The sequence below is a fragment of the Lagopus muta genome, chromosome 11 (assembly GCF_023343835.1).
Source record: "Lagopus muta isolate bLagMut1 chromosome 11, bLagMut1 primary, whole genome shotgun sequence".
Taxonomy (NCBI): Eukaryota; Metazoa; Chordata; class Aves; order Galliformes; family Phasianidae; genus Lagopus; species Lagopus muta.
In genome coordinates, this window is record NC_064443.1 from 13617925 (window position 1) to 13638528 (window position 20604).

At 45.8% G+C, this 20604-nt stretch overlaps 1 protein-coding gene across 2 annotated transcripts in view; it reads right to left on the reverse strand.

The window, feature by feature from the left end:
• Positions 1-20604, reverse strand: part of PRICKLE2 (prickle planar cell polarity protein 2) — an 88627-nt gene that overhangs the window by 41546 nt on the left and 26477 nt on the right. The window contains exon 1 of one of the 2 annotated variants that reach the window (XM_048957483.1): positions 6089-6243. The exons of the other annotated variant lie outside the window; for it this stretch is intronic. The gene's annotated coding sequence lies outside the window, so the exon portion shown is untranslated. Of the gene's footprint in view, positions 1-6088; positions 6244-20604 lie in introns of those variants that run through there. 2 annotated transcript variants of the gene reach the window in all.

A 20604-nucleotide genomic window follows, 5' to 3' on the forward strand; every position in this document is an offset into this window, starting at 1 on the left:
GAGACTGTTATAATTAGTGTAATAAGCAGCAATCACTGCTCAACAGCTGCCTTCCCCCCAGCGAGCATCTGCTCCACGTAGCACAAACCCGAGGATGAGGAACATTCTGACACTTGCTGTGCTTTGAGCAACTCTGCTTTGAAGTTTTGACTTTATTAAAATTTTCCTTCCAGGTAGGATGTGGGGAAATCAGCCACCCTGCTCTGCAGCCCCTTCGCACGAGCAAACAAAACGATGGTCCTGAATAGGGACTCCACTTTGCTCCTGCCTGATTTCACACAAGGCTTAGAACAAAACCTCATCACCTCTCAGTTGAGACAAATCTAAGGCCCACAGAACCTCAGAGAGAAACCATTCCATAAAAAGCAGTAAAGTATTTCCAACAGGTTTTGCCACGGGTGTTGGATGAGCTTTCTGCTTGGCGTCAGACTTATGCCACACAATATGGAGTTCAAGTGACCCTTTCCCAAGTTTTGGAGAGCTGAGGACTGAGCCCTACAGCATAGCCCTGATATCCCAAATAACCACTTGCTGCTTCTCATCTCCTTTTGTGGACTGCACTGCGATAGGAGAGAATGATTCACCTTACTCATGTTGCTCCACCACCCAACCCCTTATCAGTTTGAGGGCATTACTGCATCACAAATTCAGCAAACAGTCGGGTGGCAAGGATGCTTATGTGACAGCCATGGGTCCTAATGAACAAAGTACGTTGTGGATTAGACCCAGGCAGCTTCCAAGACCCTGGGCACATTGTGAATGCAGTCTCGGGGAGGACTGCTCCATCTCTCTCCTCCTCTGCCAGGCTTTTGTCTACAGAGATGGGCAATGGGAACAGTAGGCTGCATGGGCCCTAATGGATATTTTGGCAGGAGTTAAGCACTGAGCTCCTGCTGATTTTTAGTGGCTGTTAGACACTGATAACATGCCTGATGTGAAGATGTTTGGAAGCGTGAGCTCTACGCTCATCATGCAAAGGGCTGTTTCCCACAGTGTAGGTTCTACAGTGCTTCAGAAAATAAGAGCACTGAGAAAACAAATAATGACAAGCTCCAAAAGCAGAAAATGTTTACCACTGAGGAAATTTAACCCCTCTGTGAAATAAGCTCTGGGTGAGGCTGGGCTGAAGGGCTCAGCAGTAATTGCTAACAGGCGGTGAACTGCTGGGACCAGGATGTCAACAAACACCATGCTGAAGGGTTAAAACCATGCCATGAGAAGCCAGAACAAGGCTTGCTTTAATTTACCAGTGCAAAGAAACACATCTGTACTCCCCTGACAAGCATCACACCAAGGTAACAAGAAGAGCAAAAGAGCCTTTTGCTGTGACACAAGTGATGGGGTTCACCAGAGCCTGAGCGTCTCTGAGCTGCTGCCTTCCCTGTTAACAAAGGTTAACAACCAGCTTACATGAATCAAACCTATGCATGCAGCACGCAGCAATGCCTTGGCTCAAGCAAAGTGACAAAGTGTGACACAACAGTGGCGTGCAGTGAGCAATGCTCAGCGCCATGTGATGGAACAAGCCACACAATTTGTGCTAGTTTTACTGTGACTGGGAGTGGGGAAGCTCATTTCTGGTAAAGCAAAGGGCCTGGGAACACTGACGCCTGTGGAAATTAATGAGCCTCTGAAGGATGTAAATGGACCTCAGAGACATCCACACTGAATCTATTAGCTCATTAGTTAAGATAGCATTTATTTTATACAAAAGGTAAAGCAGGTATTTCTCTTATATTTGCATATATCACTTTTACATTTGCAGACAGAATACCAAGTTGGTCTCATGATGCTCTGAGGCACTTTTCCCTTCCATGCAGAGAGCTTGTAGCAGACGGCCAGCATGAAAGGGACATGGCCAGCATCATGCACACAAGGCTTCCGCTCCAACCCCCAAATATGACAGACATTGGCAAGTAGTACAGTCTAGAAAAAGGTATCCTAGGACCTATCTAGAACAACAACCCACCTCATCTAAATCTACCAAACAGCCATGGCTTCAGACTTTTCACTTACTGCCATGATCCTTGTAGCCGAGGATGCAACAGCCAGCGAGCAAATATATCTCAATCAATTAAGTAGCTTACAAAATACAGGAAATATTTTAGATTTATGCTACCAGAATAATTTGATGCCTTCTACCCCATTAATGAAGCAAGTGTTAATGCCATTTTATCATCGGTTCTAATCCTCCTGGCATAATTTCACATGACGAACAATGCACTCCCTGACTTGATACCTACAGCTGATGTTGGACACAAGCCCCAGGCAGCAGCTGAGGGCTCAATCTCCGCTAATCCCATCCCTTTAAAGCAACTCCAAGTTGTGCAATCTAAAAAGGAGGCACATGAAGTCACTTCGGCTTATCTCTTTAATTGCCTGCCTGTGAATCAGGGGACCGGTGTCAGCCACCCGCACTCACACAGGCGTGGAGATGAATTAATGCCAGGCAGAGAAATCAGGCCTGAAATATTTACCGTGAGCATTTTCAGGACTCTAAGTGAAACTGTGGAAATACTCACTCGTTGCTGCTGCAAGTCCAGATCCAGGAAAGGAGCCTGCAATAAGGTGAGAGCCCTCACCTTCCCTTTGCTGCAAAACACAGCAGCTCCACTTCTTGACAGCTTTCCTGCTCTGCCCAGGGCCAGCACAGTGAAAATGTTAATGGATACAGCTCCATGAATATTCAATGCACATTTTCTTGTGAGTCCTCCCCTGGCTAAACAGACCCCTCATTACTAAAGCCCATCTTTCTTTTGTTTTTATCTTTGCACTGAGTTGGAAATGTCAGCACAGAAACCAACAATAAAAGGGATAGAACCCAAACACAAACCTCAGGGGAACATCAAGAAAAATCCAGCCCTTTTGGAGCAAGTATTCAATCTCTGCTCCCTCTCAGGACATATAGATAAAGGCAGAGGAATAAGCCAGCACCACAGTTTCTTTTTGACTGTAGTTACTTGTCTGATATTGCCGTCCCTTGGCTTTCTTAATTGCATGTGGAGGTTCCAGCCCCAATGAGGCACACTGCCCATACTGCCTAGATACAGCCACACCTGGGAACCACTGCCATGGCCAGCTCTGCTCTGCCACCTACACACAAAACAGGGGCTGGGCTGCTATTCCCACATCTGAAGCCTGAGAGCACATCCATTATTCGGCTGTGGCTAAGCAAACAATCCCAGATGGACACAGGGAGGGCTGGGATTGCCCCATCCTCTCCCAGAAGCATCACCATCGCCCTTTGGCATTGCAACTCTTGGCCACACTCCAACATCTCAGGACGTTGGACCGTGAGAGCTCACCACCTCCAGAGTCAGGACAACCATTCAGGAATCAAGACGTAAAACTACTAGGGTGTTTTCTGCCTTCCAAGCCACTGCAATTGGTATTTTGGAATACTTCCCACCAACCATTCTGCACACTTTTGCATGGGGTTCTGCACATCCCATCCACGCAGAAAGCTGTCCCAGCTGGGTGCCATGCTCGGGGTGCCAGCAATCACATAGGCATGGGAAGGTTTGCTAGCAGAGCAATGCAGCCCAAATTCATGCCGCACTGCTAAAAATATAGAAGACTCCAAGGAATAACACTTGTGTATGTTTAAGCTTTAGGTAATTCATCCCAAATACATAGTTTCTTGGCATCGATAGTAAAATTCAACCGGAGGGCAAGCATTTAGCTCTGTTTTAGCTGGGAGAGTCCCAACTTCTGTCTCTCCAGTGTGTACAGGCTCCTTACGCAATCCTTGTTTCAGCAAGTTCTGCATCAGGGAGGTGTGAAGATAAAGCTAACAAGGGGAATGTCATTAAGAGTGCACGTCATCAAGAGTGATTAAGAGTACAAAAGCTATGAGCCACTCTATGTGTACCACAAGGAGTCCCCAAAATGGACACATTGAGTCTCTCTATTCTAACATACGGAGGTGAGGGGAACAAGTGGTGCTAGGAGGGCTCCCCAAGACACTCTCCTTTGTGCCCCAGTATGTGAGCTTTCCCAAAGACGACTGCACATCCTGGCTGCACAGTGAGCACACCCAAAACCTCCTGTGCAGCAAGGAGCCTGTGCCAACTCCACTGTTACAAATATTTTTCATTGTTAATACATGGAAACAGCGCATTCAAGAAGTCTGCTTCTACATATCCCTCTATCTGCATAACACAGGAACAGACACACACACCATCACTTTTTAAATTCCCAGTTGCCAGAGCAGCAAGCCCCTGGGGAGCACAGATGCCCATCTCTCAGTGACACACCAGAGAAGACTGGCACAATGTCCACCATTGGCCTGAGATGGTTGGAGGGCTTCCAGGTCACCAGTCTTAGCACTATTGGAAAGGCCATCAAAGGACCCCAAAATAAGAAGCTTTTTGGGGGGCCCAAGCAAACCAGCCCTGAGCCAGCAGCACCCAAATGAGACAGTAGCTGCAAGGAAAGCTGGCAAGGAAAATACTTAAAAAGTGAAAAAGAGGGAGATTTCTTTTCATTCTTTCTTTCTTTACGTGAACAGACTAATTTGAGGTGCAAGTAGATCAAGTAACTAATTAAGGAAATAGCCGATAATTTAATCAAGATCATTAGAGGAATCAGCATGCTGCTGCCATTATTTAAATGGTACCAGAGCACAAATACACTCTCACAACAGAGCTGTAAGGAACTCATTGGGTCCAGCCCTGCCAGCAGCTGAGCCCAGGGACTTCCACGTAACACTGCTCGCTTGTATTAACCAAAAGCTGCACACCATCTGAGGCTGATTCAGGAAAATACTGAAATCTCCTGGTAATTTCCTGCAGACAGAACATTTAATCATCTCCCAGCCTCCACCGCAAAAATCCCAACTCAATGATTCACACTTCCAAAGGAATTTGCCCCACGAACAAGCGCAGTCCTGCTGTGGGATGCAGCCCTGTGTCTGCCCAACAAGGGGCAAGCAGCTTCTAAAAGAAATACAGCCCAACAGGTCGAGCCACGGGCATTTCTCTCTTTTGGCATCTTTATGGCTGTTCATGGGACGTGCTGTGCTCCTCCAGGGGATGTGGCAACGCATCAGCTCCCTGCACTCGTCCATTCTACATTTATTCTCATTGAGAGCTACTTTCTCCTACAACACACGTAACCAGAAATCTACATCTGTCACCACCCAGGCTCACTCAGCACCTTTCCCCCAACAGCCCCACACTCCCACGTTTTGCCATCCGAATATTTTAAGGCTCCCACCCAACGCAATGGGTGTTGGGTCTGTATGCGTGCACGCCAGCACCCTGCCTGTCTCACCAGTTGCCCCACCAGATGCATGGATAGAAACATCTGCTTCCAGAGGGAGGCACGCAGATCATTTGCACTGCTTAAACAAACACAAACAGAGGTAAACAAGCAGCTCAGTGCAGATTCCTGCTCCTCTCATGTCGGAATCCTTTTTTCCAACCAAACACATAATTTGTCACTGAGTGGCCGAGTTGTAAAATGCAGCTTCCTCTCTGCTTAATTCCAAAAGCATTTGAAAGCAATTGAATCCAGAAAGCTTGATTAAGGACTTTGAAGCCTTTGTTTCACTTAAAAGAAACCTTTGTTTTGCCTCAAATAAATTGGACATTTTCTCCGGAATTTACAATAACTCAGGGGAAAAAAAAAAAAAAGAAAAAAAAAAGCAACATCCAAAAGTTAAAAATAACCCTTTCCTCTCTATTAAACACAGCTGCCAAAGGTTCGGAATTCACATTCTGTCATGCCACGCAAATCCCTGCAGCAGCTGAGAAGACACACACCATGTCTGGAGAGCGAGCACTGAAGATAAGCTCCAGGCTCCTGCAGGGTTCCTCACTTCAGATTTTTTAGGCAGAGTATGAAAGCAGCAGAGGTTCAGAAGCTGGGACAGCAGTGCCCCTAAAAGCTGTATGGTGCCCATAGGTCCAAGCGCCAGCCCCACGCTGCCCCAACAGCACAGGGGCAATGAGCACTGCACGCGGCGGGTAGCACAGTGCGGGTGGAAACCCGAGCTGGAAAGAAAATCATTTCCCAATGCAAACATTTGTACAGCACTAAAAGAGCTTACACTTTCATATGCTGTAAATGGAGGGTGATTACTTACTGGGCTAAACGGGCACGCAGGTCACATGCCGAAAGCCCCCCAGGTATGGTGCAGGGGTAGGCAAGAGGCTGGGGCTGAGCTCGGCGCTGAGGCTGGTGCCAGGGCCGGGCTGCATCCTGCTGCAGCCGCTGTGCCTTCGGCTGCCGGAGGTCATCTGGGGAGTTGGAGCTCGCGGCTGCTTCCCCAGCTCGCAGAGTGACGCCCACCGCCGTTTTTAGCTTATTGGTGAAAATTGTAAGCCTTAATCCAATCCTGTCCCTTTACCCAAATTTAGCTCTCGGTGGAGCCAGCATCCCTCACAGTTTTGACTAGAGGTCTGAGCGCATTTACCTTGTCTGTGTGCAAAGCACAGAAAGAGAAGCAATCAAAAACCCACGCTCGGTTTGCTTCACCTCTTTCTCCCCTGCACAGTTCTAAGAAACCTCTATCTTCCTGCAGAAAACCAACCACCAGCCCCTCTCTGCACGTAGCCTTGCTAAGGCCAATAAAAGCAGTACGTATCACAGTGTCCAACCATACACCGACACATTTTGGGCATGACTGCAGTGTGTAAGGAGAGTATAGAAGTGGTGAGAGCACTGTTCCTGAAGTTGCACCAAATTTCACAAAGCAAACTGCTGAATCACTTAGCACTCCTGGCAAAGAGCAGCCTGCCTAGTACACACATATGGTTCTCCTTTCCAGCAGACGTTAACTGTCGGGACTCAGCACCACAGATCTGGCCATCCCTCGTAGCAGCAGCCCCAGAACTGCCCTATGAACAGGGCATTTGCCCATTTGCAAACAATGGGTGGCCTTGGGTAACAGCCCCTTGTGTAAATGCAGATTTCTGTGCTTCATTACAGATACGCAGCGCTGGAGTGTCTCCAAGACGCAAACCAGCATCTGGGTGAGCTTTGCATGCGTGCGTGGTTACGTCTAACAGAGGGGTCCAGAGTTGTGTGCTCCAGGTGTGTGGCTGCAGGGCCAGGTGCAGGCAGCTCCACAGCCATGGCAGGGGTTAGGGCTGAATGGGCTCCATTCATGGGGAAGCAAACAGGGCTCCAAGCCATTCAGAGGGAACATTTCTGAGGGATATTCCCATTGTACGTCTAATAAGTCCCTTTGCAAGTTTTAAAGTTAGAAATAATCCAAACATGCATTAAACCAACGTTATTATTTTGGACTGGGCAACACAGGGAGCCCCGAGCCATGCCGCCCAGGAGAGGGACCAAAGAGCACCCCCAGTGGGGAGGGCTGGGCTGGATCTCCAGGAACAAAAGCAGCTACAAACCAGGTTCCCCACGTGAGAACCTCATTAGAGCCCAAAGCCCACACAGCAGACAGACTACAGAGGAAATTGGAGTCTAATTTACACGGAGAACGATTACTTACTGCAACCAATTAGTGTCAAGCTGACTGACAGCCGACCCAAAATAGGCTTTCCCCACCCTTGTACTGCAAGTCTGAGCTTTCCTTATTGCTTTGCTTCTGGCAGGTGAGCGGTAGCACCTTGCCATGAGAGACAGCAGGGAGCATCCCCATAACAAACCACGGTAGAGCTGCCTACCCAGAGACATGGGCAGCAGCATTGCAAATGTTCTCTCTCCTGTTCTTAAATCCCATACCAAAGGGCCCAACAAGGCATTCACAATTTATGAAAGGTGTTTCCCTTGTCCTAAGCATATATCCTCCCTGCACTTAGGGAGGCTTTCACTCCCTGCTTTGCAATCACATCGGTGATCTGGGGGTACGGTTTGTATTCAGGCAGCAACAGAGCCTGCAAAGCACTCAGCAGCAGGACTTCATTGTGTTTACCAACGCGCAAACTGTTTGCTTGCAAACACTGCAGAGAAACGGCCCCTCCTCCATACCAGATGAGTCCAAAACCCATCAAACAGACTTTAAAACACCCTGACATACACACATGGAACTGATTAAGTGCTGTTCATCTTCCATTCATTGTTTAAAAAGTGCCTCATTCTGCATTATCTTTCTCTCCTTCCCAGGAACATGCTCTTTATTAACAGCACTGTCTAATCACTGCCCTTTGCTCCAAACCACAGTCTGGGTGTGCATTTTGAATGCACAGATAAGAAAGAGCATTTAAAAGCAATGTGCTGCATTATCCTTAATGAACTTCTAAGGATGGTCTCTATGTGACTCTCATATTTAAAGACTTTATGGATCTTCTGTACAGGTAAGACATATTACTCTTTTCATCTCTGCAGGCTAGACAGCATCTTTAAGTAAACTTCTCTGCAAAGATAACTTGGAGGAAGTGCTCTGTGCTGTGTCTATGGCTGTTTGATAATACCTGGAGACAGCCCGGACCTCAGGTGGTGTCAGGCAGCAGCAGGGATGCTTTGATTCCAACTCACTTCCCATCAAGGGTGATAAATCAATTTACACCACAGGAGCACCATCAAGAGACGGCCTCATCCCAGCACTTTTGATGACAGCCACCACAAAGGCTGTGAGTAGTGGCCCTGTTCCCCCTTGTTAATCTGAAAGTCTTTGCTAATTACAGCATGCATGCAATGAAAATGCACATGCGCTCACACTCCCTGCAATTAGGCTCTTAATCTTGTGCTTATGCTCAAACCTACCTCCTCCACACCCACTTTTACCCAGGAACTGCTTTACCAGCAGCCTGAAGGGCAGCACAGCACAGCTCCAGTTCTGCATTCCCCTTGGTGCTGCTCTCTTCAGAGCCAGGCTCACAGCACCTTTAACTCCCATTAATTCCCACTACAATTAACAGGGCAGCTCGCAGAGCACTGATGACAGTGGGGTCTGCAAGGGCAACTCTATCAAAATTATCTATGGATAAATGAGAGTAATTATAGCAGCAAATTCCTCACTGAGACTTTATCAGCTGCGCTGTTAGGGAGCAGGGAAGGCTTCAGCTCCCCTGGTTCTGCAGACAGCTCTCCTGGGGCAGGCGAGATGGTGGTTATACAAGAGGGGAGGTAATTGCTTCAGGAGAGCAAAGCTGGAGAAGCCTTCCGAGTGCATCCGTACTGCTCCCAGGAAGGCCTGTGGAAATGATGTGCACTGATTGAGGAGGTGGGCTGCTGGGGCTGCGCTGAAACTGCAGGGAGGGGAAGGATGGTGAGAAAAGGGTGGAAAGGGTGAAAAACAAATTAACCCCCAACAGCTGCACAAAGGAGCGGCCTGCTCCCTGCAGGCATCCCTGCCTGGTGGCCACTGGGAGATGAAAGGCAGCAAGAGCAGTGGCAAAATACTTGTGAGGATGCTTATGGGCTCAAGGTCTTTGAAGCCATCTTGAGTGCTGCTAAATCACTTGTTTTCTTTGTGTTCTGTCTAGGATTTGGCTTTGTGCTCCCATGTTTATGCTGTGTGCATCCAGAGGCTCCAACCAGCAGGTGCTGGTCTGGTCTGGGATGCCCCAGATGCGGGCAGCACTGGGGTCTCCCCAGTCCCAGAAAACCAAAGCATTCATCTTTTCAAAGCAGCCTTTCTCTAAAAACCGATCTGGTGCATCTTTCTGGCTCCCTCACTACTTGCAAGGAAAGAAAAGCAGAAACCAACGCCATCTTCCTATGCCTCTGAATATGCAATAACAGGAGCTATTGTAATAATAAAAACCAGAAGGAAAGGCGAGAACTTCAGCTGCAAGCAGCCTTGCAATCCTGACCCTGACACTCCTGACAAGGTGACAGGTTATTAAGGAATATCCATATTAATCCCAACCAAAAAGTGCTCTATTCAGCCAATTAAAGTGCCTGAGCGCTCCCAGAGACCTCTGTACTCTTTTTTTTTTCTCTAAATGCCCTCTTAGGGAAAGGAATGGCTTCTGCAGAGATGAACTGCCCAGCTCCTTCCCACCTCGCCACGAGCGGATAAAATGTTCCTGGCTGCTTCCAAACACTGCACATTAATCTGCGCAACGGAGCCTGTCTCTTTCAGCATCCGAATGATTTCTCTCCGGGGTGGGTAAGACAGAGCTGTTCCACTTGGCATCACATCCCTCCCTGCCCCCTCCTTGCCTTGCTTTTTATTTTTTTGGCTCACAAGACATCGCTCCAGGCTCGTGCGAAGCTGGAGAACTCACTGCTGTAGGACACGCAGATATATGAGGCAGCGACGGCGCTCAGAACAGAATCAGGAGATTATGTTTTTTAATGCATCAAATTAAGAAGAATCCAACCACCCCTCCCCACAGCTCAGGGCTCGTCGCTTGTTTCTCCATCAGCCATTTCTCTGCCTGTGGCAGAACCCAGAGTGACAGAAACTGTTTCTTCAATTAAAGGCTGCTGGAAACGAGATACAGGAGAGGTCCATTTGTGGCCATTACTAGAATTCTTTCCCAAGCCACGTAAGTCCTGTGTTGCTGAGCCTCGTGCAGTGATAAATCCAAACAGCTCCTCCACACAAAGGGCTCTGGGTATGAAGCTGAGTGTTTCATTAACACCATACACGAGGGTTGGATTTTCTACCTGCCAGCCCCACATTTCTGTCAGCAAGGATCCTGGCTGCTCTAGCAGCTACTGGAGGGGCTGAAGCTGCACTGGGCTGGTGCTCTTCATACACATTGCCATGGGCCCTGCTAGACAAGGTCCAGCTTGGTGAAATCATACTAGTTTATAGAAATCTTCATTAAACCATAAAGTGTTTTCTAGCTGCAACCACTCTGCTACCCACAGCTTAGGCTTTGGCATGACCTACGCAGAAGAGATGCTTACAGCTGGACAACCTGGTCCATTACCACAATATAGGGTGGAAACACCTCACCCAGCTCCCATCACCTCTCATTGCTCTCCAAGAAAAGCATGCACCTGAAACCCTCTCACTCCTGGAAACATAATGGCTCAGGGTCTCAGGATGCATCTCATCCTTTGGAAGCCAACACAAGAACAGCGTGTGCTTTCCCATCCCCAAACCCTGAGCCCTTGCCATTCTCACAACAATTGAATACAGTTCTCAGTATTGCAACCCCATTAAAAACAAAACAAAACAAAACTGCCCCACCAGCCAGCCTGCACCTGCCCAGAGCAATAATCCCAGTGACACCAGATCTGCACTATGGAGAAGCCCACTGAGCTGGAGCAGGGTTTTTCTATGGCTAAAATGGAAACAAATATTGGCTCACGAAGATGAATGATGCCTGCAACAGATTTTTGCTGCACTTGATTAAATACAGCACACTGCAAACCCATTTCTCCTCCTTGAATGATACACTCTATAGTCTAAAATTAAGCCCAGCAGGATAAGATCCTGTATAGATTTCAAGATATTGCAGATTTTTTGGAAACCCTGACTGCACTGTATCCACACTCTGCAAAATCACTTGAGAATCTCTGGCACCAAATAGAAACACAGCAACAGCTAAAAATCACGTCGTGTTTTTATCTCGATACAGCCGCGCCATGGAGTACAGCTGGGGTTTGCCTTTCCATGATAAACCACTCCTTTGCTTTTGATCATTTTACTGTGTAACTGTGGATGTGAATGTAAGATATTATCATAAAAAGAAAACGAGAAGAAAAAGCCCAATCAAAGAAGTGTACCAACCTGGAACACGCTTTCCAAAGGGTATTTGTAGATACCAGAATTACCATTTCTCTTAAAGACAACTGATCCTTTTCATGAAAATACAATAAGCCCTAGAGAAATTCTTGTTGATGGTTATTAAATGGACAGGCCTCATGCATTTTTCCAGTAAAATGACTGAAGCTTGGCTTTAGCATAATCCTGAAGATTATTTACATCTTGTGCAGCTTTTTTTTTTTCCACTGCTGCTGAATAATCAGGGCTTCTTAGAAAACCAGTCCCAGACAAACATAAATTCTTTTTCCCCTCCCTTCCTCTCTCTTTTACCTACTTCTTTTATTTTTATACATTCTTTTTGACACAGCAGCAATGAGAAGGTTAGATTTCTTCCTGGTAGCTAAGGCACAAATCCTTGGGTCAGTGTTCCCCATGCTGTAAGCACTGGCTGTTTTTCTTGGGGGCAATTCTCTTATTTCCCTGCTTCCAGATCCACCTGCCTAAATGGGAGATTAAATGGGGCTGCCTTTTAAATGCGTTTACTTATTTTTTACCCAGAGATAATCTTAAAAAAAGCAAAAATTTGCCTCTTCTGAAGGCACCCAGAGGAGCTGGTTCTCCTCTTTGAAGGAAAGGCCTAACACTGGGAATTACTTGAATATTTGGATGCTTCATGGGATAATCTTGCAGGGATGCTTCAAAACAAGCACTTGGCTTTCTACTTCAAGGTCCACATGGTTTCCAGTCACACAAACACTTTTTTCCTCACATTTCCCAGTTAAAACCCTCCACTACAAGTAGCTCTGCATAGAGAATGGATACAATTAAAGACTCTCCAACAAAAAGATTGCAGTGAGGCCTTTATGCTCCCTAATGTGCTTTCTAAAAATAAAATTACATTCAGGTACACAGCTCTCAAGGCTTCAGCATGCCCAGGGAATTATCTGAACACAAATTCCCAACTAGCCCAGTTGGTTGCGCTATCTCAAAGCCATCCTGGCCCCACCAGTGTCCTACTGATGCAGAACAAGGGCTCGGCTGCTGGGCAGGGTCCCAAATTTCAGTTCTTCTCAGGTCAATGAGAAGCCAAGAGAGATGGCATGTGACATAGTTGGAACTGATGCTGGAGCCAAGGTCACGTCCCAGCAGTTTGACACTACTGAGGGTCAAGACCGAAGCCTGATCCACGTGCCTGACATGGTGGCCATGGCCATAGCTGGGAGGGTCCCATCTGGACAGCAGCAATGGGCTAAATGACATGGCAGGCTGTGCTGTAGAAAGCTTGCTTGCAGTAATTAGAGGCATCATTGGAGAACTTCAAAGCACACTGGGAACCCTCAATGGCAGAAGCCTCTTTTTAGTGGTCAACGAGCAAAAATTCACAAGAGCCCTCGAGCATCTCTTAATAAACCTGAATTACACAGAATTCTGTTTTGGGAAGGGGAACCTGACAGGTCACTGCAGAGCCTGCTGAAAGGAAAGCTAGGGGTCATGCTTTTCTTTTCTTTTTTTGTATCTTTTAACTCATGCAGCTCACATATAGGCAGACACACGCTCTGCTTTTCCTCCACCTGTCTCTAAAACTGAACACAAACTAGAGCTCGTGTATATTGAAGTCTGTAGGAAGCTTAACATTTACTTGGCTTTTGTGTAAACACGTGAATTACACAAGATTCAGCCAAGAGGCTTGGCACCCCGTCGTGCAGAGCCACATAACTCACTGCAATTAAAACCAGAGCGCCAGGCAATCAGGCTCACCCGACAGCGTGCTGTTATGGATTTGCTCTTCCAAATGGCTTCCAATTTGTCTTCACAGCAGCTCAGCCTCTTGAGGAGAAACCCCATCAGCTCCATCCTGCACCCCAGGGTAGTAAGTGGCTGCCCTGTGGGCTGCAAAAGATGTGGTGGTAGCACCCATCCAGACAGGTGGGCATGGAATAGGACCATGCCACCAGGCTACGGCTTTTAGGCTGTGTGTTTGCTCACCCTGATGGTGCAGGGATGCTCTGCATCCTGCCCCTATGGAGGTGTCCCAGTAAATGCATTTGAATCATAAGAATCTACCGACAAGCCCAGTGAAACTGCATCACCCCCAACTGCAAGGCAGTGTATTCCCCAAGCCTTTCTTATTCAGTATTCATAATATGCTAAGCTATTAAACTATCCTATGGAAAGTGCTGTGGCTTACAGTGCTGCAGACAAGTGGTGTTATCACTTCGTATTTCTTCTTTGTTATTACAGTGAATCTTCCTACATCTCTGAAAATAATCCAATTATTGCTCACCACTGGTAAGGTCACTGTTGCTTTGAACAGAGATTTGGGTAATTCCTGATTACTTTTAAGCAAATATTGCCAGGACTTCGGCAGAAATTTCAGAGAGACTGAAAATCCATTTTACTGGAAACCACAGATGGAAAAATATTCATACTCTAGACGGCACAAATGAACAAAAAAAAAAGGTATCGTTTCTCAGTCTTATTAGAAAAATATTGTTTTATCTGAAATTGAGAGCATAGATATATTCAGTTATTAAAACAATATATAATTTTTCATATTATATAACCTTTGGAATAAGGCAATCATCAAGTCTTTATTAAATGTCCTCATACAGGCTCCAAAATGTATTGAGCTCCTTAAACACAATATATGGAAAATGGCAGAGGGTTTGTATCACTTGTGGGAATAAAATAGCTCAAAGAAAAGCAGATATCAAAGATCAATCTATAATAAGGAAAATGCAGTTAACATTCCTTACAGCAGTCTCAGAGATTATTTTTCTGCATCGAGCCAACTAGATAACAGCAAAGTCAGACAAAACGCTTATCATGCCAAGAAAAGGTGTCTATTATATGTCTTTTGGTGCAATTAATCACAGGTTCTTTACTGTCAGTCCATCTTTAGGCAGTGCTGGGGAAAAAAAATACCCAACTCTTTTCTTTCCCTTAAGAAGAAATTAATCACACTGTCACTGAGAAATGGTTTTTCTGCCATCACTTTCCCTGTACTGCCAAATGACATTAGAAACAAAACCCTGCTAGTGCTCGTTCTGCTAAGGGAGAAAGGATGCTCAGAATTAACCAAGGGTGCCCTCCAAGGTGGCCATGGGCACGTTCCAAGGACACCAGCAGAAGACCCAGAGCTAAGGGTGCTGAGGAAGGACGACGGCTGCTAGCAGCTCCCATACACTTCAGTTGTTTTTTGTTTTGAACAAATAGCACAAAGAGAACAAATGCTTGCACGGGGCTAAGGACTCATGTCCTCTGTGATTCTTCCTACAAGAACACAAGTAGGTTGCCAACTAATCTTCTCTTTTCTGAGTAATACATACATTTGCATTTCTTTGTGGTTCTGTGTTTTGAAGCAAAAGCGGCAGCCTAAAAACACTGCGAACTGAATATTTAACAAGTGAACTCTGTTTACCCCTTACACAGAGCACCGGCTAGAATGTTAACACCAGGAAAACACAGGAAGAAAAATACAGTTTTGTGCTTTGTCATCAGAGTAAGACCCAGCACATGAATTTTTAAAACCTTCCAGTGAGCTGCAGAACGATTTCCCAGTTAGAAGTGAACTCTAATCAAAACGTCCCCGTTACCTCGTGTCCCAAAAAGCAGCCTGGATGAAAGCGAGAAAGCAGTCCGGGTGCAATAGGCTGAAATGAAGGAGGGACCCAAGGGAAGGAAAAGACATAGCGGCTGCTGAGGATAAGCAAAACACTAAGGCACAGTGCAGCACTGATGCCAGTGGGGAAAAATAAAAATGATACAAATCAACTGGCTTAAATGCTTTTCTAAAGGTGTTTTCCCAGATTCTAGAGGAAGATCAAAAGGGAAGTTGTTTTCAGTGTTGTTGGCTTACAAAGAGCACTGGGTAGAGCAGGCTGGGTGCAAGGACTCACACCTGAACAAGACTAAGAGAGGATCACTGCACTCACATTTCAGCTGCTACTTTTAAACAGGGCTGCTTAAATGAGAGGCGCCTGGGGAGGCCGGTGTGAGAAGAGAAAGCAGGACAGATGGAATTAATGCAGAAACCCAAGACGGCTCATTAGTGTGGAAGTGAGCATTGTCAAAGAGCTCACGTCTGCACCAAGCATGAACCTGGCGTAATTGAGCCCAGCTATTTAACAGATTGAATTAGACATTAGTGCACGGAGGTGAGACAGGGAGCACAACACTGACCTGGTTCTGGTGGCCTGGAGACCTTCTACAGCTTGACCACGCTAGCAAACACCACACATGCAGAATAGCCAAACAGTTACACTTCTTATTAACACACTATCATAGCACTGCCAACTGCTCCTCCTGCTGCAGGAACCCTGAGCCTCCTTGACATTTCACTTTCTTGTCTTTCTGCTCCATTCAGTCATGACTGTACGTCCCTGCAGACTTACGGAGGTAAAGCAGCACCATCCACATCCTATTAAACACTCAGGAGCCAGGTTTCAGGGGACTTTTCAAGTCAGATAGGACTAATTGCCACGGGTGACTGAACTCCGCTGCAGCCAGAAGGACTGTGCTGCACAGAACAGCCTTTCCAAGGCACAGGTGTTTTCTTTCCCTGTCCTTCATAAATCTAGCCAAATAATCAGTATATTGGCATGAAGCAAATGCACAGCAAAGTAACAACACTCACGTTATTGAGGTTCTTACTAGGGATGAGTACATCATTAATCACTGTTAATGCCAACGTTAAAATGATACTGATGTTAAGAATCCCAGGCATCCCATTTGGTGCTCATATAACATATGGCACACGTGAATTTTATAGCTTTTGTATTAATCTACCCGGAATGCCATCACTTTGCAAGATTTCATGAAATATTAAAATTACGGAGGATAATTTATTTTACAGCTCTAGGCAAAGGCCCTGGGAATCACGAGAACCTGCCCATTAAATTCACACAGGTCTGCGACTCACAGTCCTAATATCCCATGTCTGTTTGCTGAGCAAGAGAACGACACGACGCCTTTCAGCTCCGTTATTTGATGGATCAGTCTGAATTTGCTTATTAAGGTTTCTACAATCCATTACCACTCCAGGAAACAGAGAGAGAGAGCAAGACTGAGAAAGACATGATAGACTAAGGATGTTTATCAAACCACGCAAAGTGAGATTGACATTCAAAACAAATCACCACAGCCTCTGCTGAAAGTGCCGGGCATCTTTATCAACAGCTGAACTATAAGTCACACTGTTGACTTTCAATACTCAACAAAAGGCTATGGTGCATAAGGTCAGTGTAAGAAAACACTGGGTTTTCATGGCTTATGATTAATGTATCGCAGCTCTACGCATTTCAAAAGGATTGCACACACCTGGGCTCAAAGTGGCTCACAGGGCTCTGGAATGGGCACAAAAGCAGTGACACCATGCAAGATTGACTTCTCGCCACCCATTGGCAGTCCCACCACACATGCAGTAGGGTCTCTCATCTATGTCTTTCAGAACCAGGCAGGACGGATCTGGTCTCCGCTGAGATATTCCCTGCTATAATGGTTGCTGTGGAGAAAGGTTTCTGCAATAGCTATCAGGGAGATTCAACACTAGCAGCTGCTGTGAACTTTGAACAACCACAGAATTGAATAGTAATTCTCTGATGAATGCTTACCACCTTGCAAAACTCTTCAAGATCAAGAATTGGTATAAAACTAGTAGCCTGTTGCAAAACTAGGTGCACACAAGATATAAAGTCACCATTTCAAACAACTACTCGTAAAAAAATGAAAGGATCTTGCAAGATCCTTTGGTCCAGCCCCATGCCCTGAGGGTTTGATGCACTGACTGCAGAGGCAATTATGCACGCTACAGGATGAGGTGGAAGAACTCTGCTGCAACACCACATTGTCATGAACAAGTGTGTAATAGCCCAGGTTGCACCTGAAAAAACAGTAATTCCTCTACCTCAACAGCAGCACACAGAAACCTCTGCAAAAACTGTAATTCCCTTGCTTATCATTGCAAATTTGGCTTACTGAAATCCTACAGGTCTTGCAAACAAATAAATAATCCTATTGAACATCAACTGGAGGAAATGGGTGTGGATGCATCTGCTTAACTGAGCACACAACTGGTAGTTACTAAGCATGCAATGAAAATTTGAGTCTGTATCTGCAGAGATGTTTCCCATTAAAAAACAACTTGGTAATACCAAATATTCTTGGACCACTTCTCCACCATGTAAAATATAATGTGCAAAAGTACACTTTACTTCCAAGACACCATAAACATGCACAGCAGAAACACCAGTATTATAAAAAAGGAAATTCAATGTTTTTGTTATTGCCCAAAACGGCAGCACCACAAACAAATGTGCAAACAGCAACCTCAACAAAACAGCCATCGTGTATCCAACAGCAAGACTGGTGTCCCCAATCAAGATCACACATTATAAGGACAACGATGAGGATTGTGCTGCTCTGAACTACTCAGTGATTCAACTACTCCCGTGGCACACATGCTAAATACATTGAGAACGCAGCATGGTGACACGTGGATTTGTGCATCAGTTTCAAAGAGACGGATGTGAACTCACACAAACAGTGAGAGCGTGCGCTTGCTGCAGCCAAAGCACTCCTTTATCCCCATATGCATTCGTGGCCGGGGACAATGGGCTCCTCAGCAATGCTGCTTGGTTCAGCCCTAATTAACATTGAGGTGCCAAAAGAGAATGAAAGCTGCCACTAGGAGTGTTTTCCAAAAGCTCTCTGAACCCTCAAATACTAAATATTGAATTAAGACCTGAAAAGGAGAATTTTTCATTTCCAGTTTAAACACATACTATATTTTACAGATGTGTTCACCCAGAGTGTTGACCGAACTGATGAGAGATGACCCAGCTGACTGGATTGTTTTCTGGAAAACAATGAAGTGGAATGATTCCTTTGAGCTAAGGGGAGCTGAGAAATAGCAAAAAGCAAAAAAAGCCCCCAAACTTTGGATGCACCAACAAAACATTATGGAGATGCAGGATGCCACTGCAGCTCTGCCTCCCCTTCTCTCACGTGGGATGCTCACCAGAGAAAGAGACCCTGAGGGATACACATCAAGTCCCTGTGCTCATTAACCCAACCTGGGACCCTGCTGCCTCCTCAGGATGATCACAGTACTTAACTGGCTGGGATGCAAAATTGTAACTGGAACCAGAGAACCACGAATTGGCCTCACTATTTAATTTCTGGAAACTTCCCTGTTAGACAGCCTCACGCTGCTCATGTATAGCTTCATTGATTCACTGTGCTTTTACAAGCCCATCAGACACAACAAAAGGAGGAAATGGACAAACACACCTGGGGAAAACATCATTAAAATACTTGTAATGCTCCCTTAAACACTCATGGTTGTGTTTTATTGGAGGACACCACATGATCTCTGCATGCTAAGCACTTTGGCAAAGGAAATAATCCGGGTGCTTTAACCCACAGCAAATCAATCTGCATTATCCCATTATACCTGTCCCGAGAAACAAGGAAGCATTTCTCCAGGGCACTACCTTTTCCCCAGCCCAATTCCTTGCTGTGTTTAGCAGGGCTGGCTGTCCCCAGGCACAACCAAAACCTCACTGCCTGTCCTTTCTGAAGGCTCCCTCCAAGCCCTCAGCACCAAAGCTCCAGCCATTGTGATCACCTCCAAACAGGGCTCTCTTTTCACTACACTGCTTGTTCACCGCAACATATCACACCATCATAACTAATTTTATTTTTTAAAAGATATGAAATAAAATTGTAACTTTTTCCAGAGTTGCTAGCTATTGACCTCATGCCCCAGCCTTAAGCATCATCTCCCCAACACACGTGCCACACCAGATAGGTGTGACTACCTGTTGGAATAACCAGATGCAAGCATGCAATCCCTGCTAACACGTCTAGGAGATGTGAGGTTGAAACTGGCAGGCAGTTTGCTTCTGAGTAACCACTGGAGATGGAAGCAAAAACCCAGTCAAGTGATGGCAGCCCTGTAATGGCAGAAATGCGTGCAACTCCCCTGCAAGTTCACAGCCATGCTTTTCTTGTCAAGCAATTAAGGACAGACTCTATCTGCTGTAAACACGCCTTTTGTTTGCAAACTAAATCAATGCCACAGCAGTGATTAGCACAATGTTTTCACCAGTGCTTCTTAAAAATGAGGTTGAAGAAGCATTTCAGCTTATCCCAAAGCAGACTTGCCTATTCTGGGCTAGACAGAACAACATAGGCCTTTGAGATGCATTTTCTCCAAAGAAAAAAAAAAAAGAAAGATTAACCACTGTACTTCTGGCAACTTGCATTTGCACTAGGAAGAGTCCCACTCTATGCATAAACCCAGTTATCACATATCAAAATCCAGAGTTGCTTACAATAAGGCCTTGAGGGTTCCACCAAATGAGAAAAACTCAGCCTCAATTGCCACCTACAGAAGGATGCTCCATCTTTATCTTTTCAGATGCTCCAAACATTCGACATCATAAATGGAGCTCAGTAAGTCAAAACAGGGCAATGCTCTGGGTCTCTTCAGAACTACAAATACTCATCGACAGCAAAGCTTATGCACATTATTTTCCACGTAGCTCATGTTTTCAATCTGCCTAGCACAACTGCCTCGGGTGATTTAAATAGGAACTGAAAATCCTCCTGAAAGATGGAAGCAGCACCGTCCAATTTGTAAATACCTTGGGCTCCATGGAAGGCTGTTAATGTTAATACAGGGAATCTGTTTGATGCATGTGAAAAGAAAAATAATTCTCATTACAGAGTTTCTTGTAATGACAGTGCTCAAATACAAACCACAACAGCCTGCTTTTGATTAGAGCAAGCCATTTAGTGCCGCCGTTATTACTTGTTGTTTCTATGGTTCCTTGGGTGTGCATAACTCTTCCCAGACAGACACAAGGAAAGGCTTGCATGCTTCTTCACTGAAGTAACAAATCCTGCTGGGTTTCAGCAAGGTCAGGCTTCCTCGCTATCCTCCTCACCTGTGCACGACCCATGGCAGGGCTTGGTGGGTCCAGATCAGACTGAGCAATTCTCCTTTTCTCTTCCTTTCT